The sequence below is a fragment of the Hydra vulgaris genome, chromosome 06 (assembly GCF_038396675.1).
Source record: "Hydra vulgaris chromosome 06, alternate assembly HydraT2T_AEP".
In the NCBI taxonomy this organism is placed as follows: Eukaryota; Metazoa; Cnidaria; class Hydrozoa; order Anthoathecata; family Hydridae; genus Hydra; species Hydra vulgaris.
In genome coordinates this window covers 44,639,591-44,644,470 of record NC_088925.1, presented here as the reverse complement: position 1 = coordinate 44,644,470, position 4,880 = coordinate 44,639,591, and the positions used below count along the sequence as shown (strand labels likewise).

General features: G+C 36.5%; 1 pseudogene; it reads left to right on the top strand.

The window, feature by feature from the left end:
* Window positions 1–4,509: 4,509 nt before the first annotated feature.
* On the top strand, window positions 4,510–4,640 carry LOC136082098 (U2 spliceosomal RNA; annotated as a pseudogene).
* The last annotated feature ends 240 nt before the right edge of the window (window positions 4,641–4,880 follow it).

Here is a 4,880-nt window from a genome sequence, read left to right as displayed (position 1 = left end):
AGGCCGCAGAAGGTAAACTGTTGTGTAAGAAACGAAAGAGGATGTTTTGAGTTGGCCCGCATGCGTGGGAGGTGAAGTTTTTTTTCCAAATTTGGGTCCACGGCATTGTTGTTTTTGTTGAACTGTTCCAAAAAAGTTCTGCTGGCACGACTGTCTTTTTGTTTTTTGCCACTTCTAAGTAAAAATTTTTTGTTGTTTTTGAGGGGATGTTAAAAAGGGACCCGTTTTTGCCTAATATTTCTATTGTTGTTTTGTAGTACTGAGACGTTTTGTTGTCCCAGTGTTTCGGAAAATTGTTCTGCTATAAAAAGTTCCAGCTTAGGTTTTGGTTCGTAAATTTTATAAGTGAACTCGCCAACCAATACTTTGAAAAGTAGTAATAATCGTGAGCTTTGTCCTCTTCGCATTCTTTCAGTTGAAAGAGTGTTTTGAGGCGAAGTGCAAGACTTTGCTCCTTCGGTGATAAAATTCCGAGACCCCCGCTTTTGACGGGTAAGAAAAGTGTCTCTCTCTTGACCGGATTGTAATTGGTCTTTTGCCACAGATTTTCGAAAATGGCTCTGTGCAGACGTTCTATTACCCATTCGGGAACGGGTAGCACGTTTGCCAGAAACCATACTTTTGACATTGCTAACGTATTTATCAACATAGTCTTTCCCCTAAGTGACAAAGTACGTAGTCCCAGAAACTTGAGTTTTTTCTCTATTTTGTTTAGAGTTACTAACCAGTTGAAATTGGTAGTATCGCTCAGTCTGGTGTAAAAAGTAACACCTAAAACTTTGAAACCGGTGTTGTTGTTCCACTCTATGCCATCCAATTCCGGGTACATTTTGGGATCAAAACCCCCAAGGGCGAGACCCTTGGTTTTTGAGGCATTGATCACTGAACCACTTGCTTTTTCAAACAGTTCTTTCAAACACTTTTTCGAAGAAACAACGGACTGATTTTACGTCCCTGGCAAAAAAGTTCGAATCGTCTGCGTACTGCTGTATTTTAAGGGGTTTAGGTGTACCTGGTAGCGGGAAACTCACTATTCTGCCATCTGCTCTGATCACCAAAGCGAGAGCTTCGGCGACAAAAACATACAGCAAGAGAGAGAGGGGATCACCCTGTCTAACTCCCCTTTCCGTAGGGAAGGAGGCTGACAGGAAACCGCAATTCAGAACAGATGCCGAAACTTCTGAATATAAGGTGTTAACAAAAGATACAAAATTTTCTCCGAGATTAAATTTTCGGAGAATCTTAAGCAGAAACGCACGATCGACTTTATCAAACGCCTTTTCTTGGTCTATTGACAAAATGAAACTAGGTAGATTTTTAAATTGCGCGTAATCTATAAGATCACGGACTAAATGTAAATTTGAGAATATTGTTCTACCTGGGATTCCGCAAGTTTGATTTGGTTCTTTAATTTTCCCCATTACTTTTGCAAGTCTTAGGGCCAGCGCTTTTGTGATTATTTTGTAATCAGCGCCGATTAGGGATATGGGCCTCCAGTTTTTGCATTCGGTAAGATCTCCTTGTTTGGGGATCAGTGAAATAATAGATTATTTCATAGAGTGGCTGGTGTTTTTTTCTACGAAAAGTATTTCGTAGGCAAGTTCTTCAAAATCTTTTTCTAAAAGCAGTTGAACTTTTTCTAAATTATACAAAAATTTTGAAGGTTTTTCTCCTTCTTCGATTAGTTTTTGTTTCGTGCGAATAAACGCTCCGGGAAACTGGAGCAAGAAAAGAGCATCGCGTTTTTCTTTGATGCTATCTAAATTCGGGTTAGCGTTTTGTCGCTCCCGTTGGATTTCGTTTTCAATCCTTTTGATATTTTTTTTATTTTTCGCACTTTCCTGTATCGATATGTGTTGTAATTCAGCCCTAACAAAAAGTTTGCAGTCGTCCCACCTTTTTAAAATTGACGTATAGGACCGTTTTCTTGTTTGCCAATCTCGAATTAAGAGCTCAATTTTTTGCCTATGTACCTCTATTTCCAAAAGGGAGCAGTTTAATTTCCAGTATCCTGGTCCTCTCCTGGTTTTACTAAAATTGACAGTTGTTGACACGAACTCGTGGTCGGAAAAAGGGTTGGTGAGAATTTTGTTGTATGTTGTTTTTTTGGCGATTTTATCAGGGCAGTAGAATCTTTCGAGTCTACATTTAACCGTCTGATTGCGCCATGTGAATTCTCTTTTGTTGGGAAATTTGTAACGATAAACATCTACGAGGTTATACTTACCTTGGAGGACCCCGAGTTCAGCAATGCCGTAGGTGTGATATTTAGCGTTGTTTGTGCCCTCTGTGGCAAGAGGCAGGCTTTCGACCATGTTGAAATCCCCGGCCATCAGGACGGGTAGTCCTGTGTCCTGCAAGAAATCTCTAAGGTTGCCAAAAAAGAGGCGCCTTTCTCTCGGCACATTGGGCGCGTAAATATTCAGCACCTGCATTTCGTGTTCATCAATTTTTATCATGACATTTAATATTCTTCCGTTGTTGTCCCTTTTTAGTTCGTGCAAAGACACATTGGATTTGGAGAGTATCGCCACCCCACAACAGTTATGACTCGGACCTGAGTTCCAAATAGACTCGCCAGTCCATTCGTCACTCCACTGTTTAATAGTGGACGGTCCGGATTTTGTTTCCTGAAGGAGGATAAGATCGAAGGTGGATTTTTTGAGAAACCCAAAAAAATTATTGCGTTTTTCTTGATCGTTTAGACCATTTATGTTGCACGTTAAAATATTAATAGCCATGATGGAGAGGATCAGGTTTCCTAATTTGAAAAATCGTGTACCTTAAACATGAATATAATAATTTTACAACCTGACATAAAAAACACAAACATAAAAACCTTAACCTTATAGCACGAGTTTTCGTTTGAACTGACGTAATATGAACAATAGGATTCACTGGACCATAACATTCCACAAAAAAGCGCGAACTACAACAATACGAATTACGACAGCTTTAGCGCTTTTTTAAAAACGTGACACGCATAATTAATGAAGTTTAAAATAGAACGTAAAAAAAAAGAATTTTTGTAGAAAGAAAAAGAAATAATAGTTTAGAACAAAAAAAAGTCGAAATAATAGTCTGATTTGATAACAAAGCTAAAAAGTAAGATAAAACCACTTCTTCTCGTGATTTAATCTGTTTGTTTTAGAATAATTTCTTTACAACTTCTTTGCATAACCCACAGCTAACTAAAAACGGGATTTTATTAAGAATGGCCGAAATTTTTTTAGCACTAAAACCTGTAACACACTGAACGTATTCAAAAAAGCAAAAATTCAGTCGTATTCCGACGTTGGCCCGACTTTGGTTCTACGTTATCACTTGAGTGATAAATTAAACCAACGCGTCCGACGTTGTGCCAACGTTGGCCCAATGTATGTGTGCTAGCTGGGTACTTTGTCACGAAAAAAAAAATAAAGACTCAATTCGCAACGTTACGTCTTAATTGTTTTTTTTTAATAATTTTTTAAAGTGTAATTAATTGAGACGTAACGTAACGTAACTGAATCTAGATTTGAGACGTAACTAAAATACCTCTCAAATTTGGATTTTTTTAACGCTATGTTACGTGTAAATTGGTACCCTTTAAAAAAAATAAAAAAAGGTAATAAAACGTAAAAATATTTATATTGTGACTAACCCACAAGCGTGGGTTACCTTTTTAAAAAAATTAACGTGATACTGCGTTTTCAATAAATAAATACATAAACAACCCAATATATAAATAATGTTGTTAATAAATTTTTTTTTCTAAATACCGAATAAATACTCAAAATACGCATTGTTAAATGCCTTAACTCATGAGTTTAAGGCATTTAACAATTCGTTTGTTGAAACATTTGTAACTAAAAATATTTTTTTTAAAACTGCTACTTATCATCGCTTATTTTAACTGTAAAATAGATTTGTCTTATTATTTTTTTTTTTTGTAACTAATTTGTCACTAAAAAAAAAATTACAATTCGCAAAATTATGTCAATTATTTTATCTAAACTTATAAAAGTGCAACTTTTAAAAAGTGTAAACTAAAACGTAACTTAACGTTAAGTATAATCTAAATTTGAGACGTATTTTAACTAGATTTTGTTACGTTACATAACGCTTTTGTTGGTCAATAATACAAGCGTAAAACTTTACGAGTTTTTATAAACCCGCAAATAAAAATGTATATAAAGTGTCAAGCTTTCTTATGTTACACTTTACACAACAAGCATATTAAAATGCTTAATCCAATTATATGTATAGTTTGAATTACACATTCTAACATCTCATGCAAGATCTGCCCGCTTTCTCTATGCTATCTTTCTAACTCGACTTCTTCTGACTTCCACCTAACTTACTTCGTTCTTCCTAAATTCACTTACTCTTGGTCAGCGATGCTGGTGATGACGCTCATTAGTGAGCTGAACTTGTCTTCGCTGGCCCGGGTTTGTGGCCTCTATATGGCAACTAGCCGGAGGAGGATAAACCACAATACCCAATTATGTTTAGTGTATTAATTGTATGATCGCTTCCCGGCCTAATGGCTATGATAAAGTGTAGTATCTGTTCGTGATTTTTATATTTTAGAGCTTTATTGAAAATTTCCTTTATAAAGAAGTTGTTGAAAGGTTTATTACCGCCATAGAACAAACAATGAAAAACACACAATCTAATGATTTGAATAACGGCTACATGAGCAAGCCGTTCAGTATAAGCAGAGGAGTTCGCCAAGGTGACCCGATATCCCTTATGCTTTACTGCCTGGTTGTGGAGTCGTTGGCCCTAGACATCAGAAACAATCCTGATGTGGACGGCATTCAAACATAAATAAAAATAAAACCAAAGGCCTGGCGTTGGGTGGTTTCAACCATATCCACTACGAAAATACAGCCAGA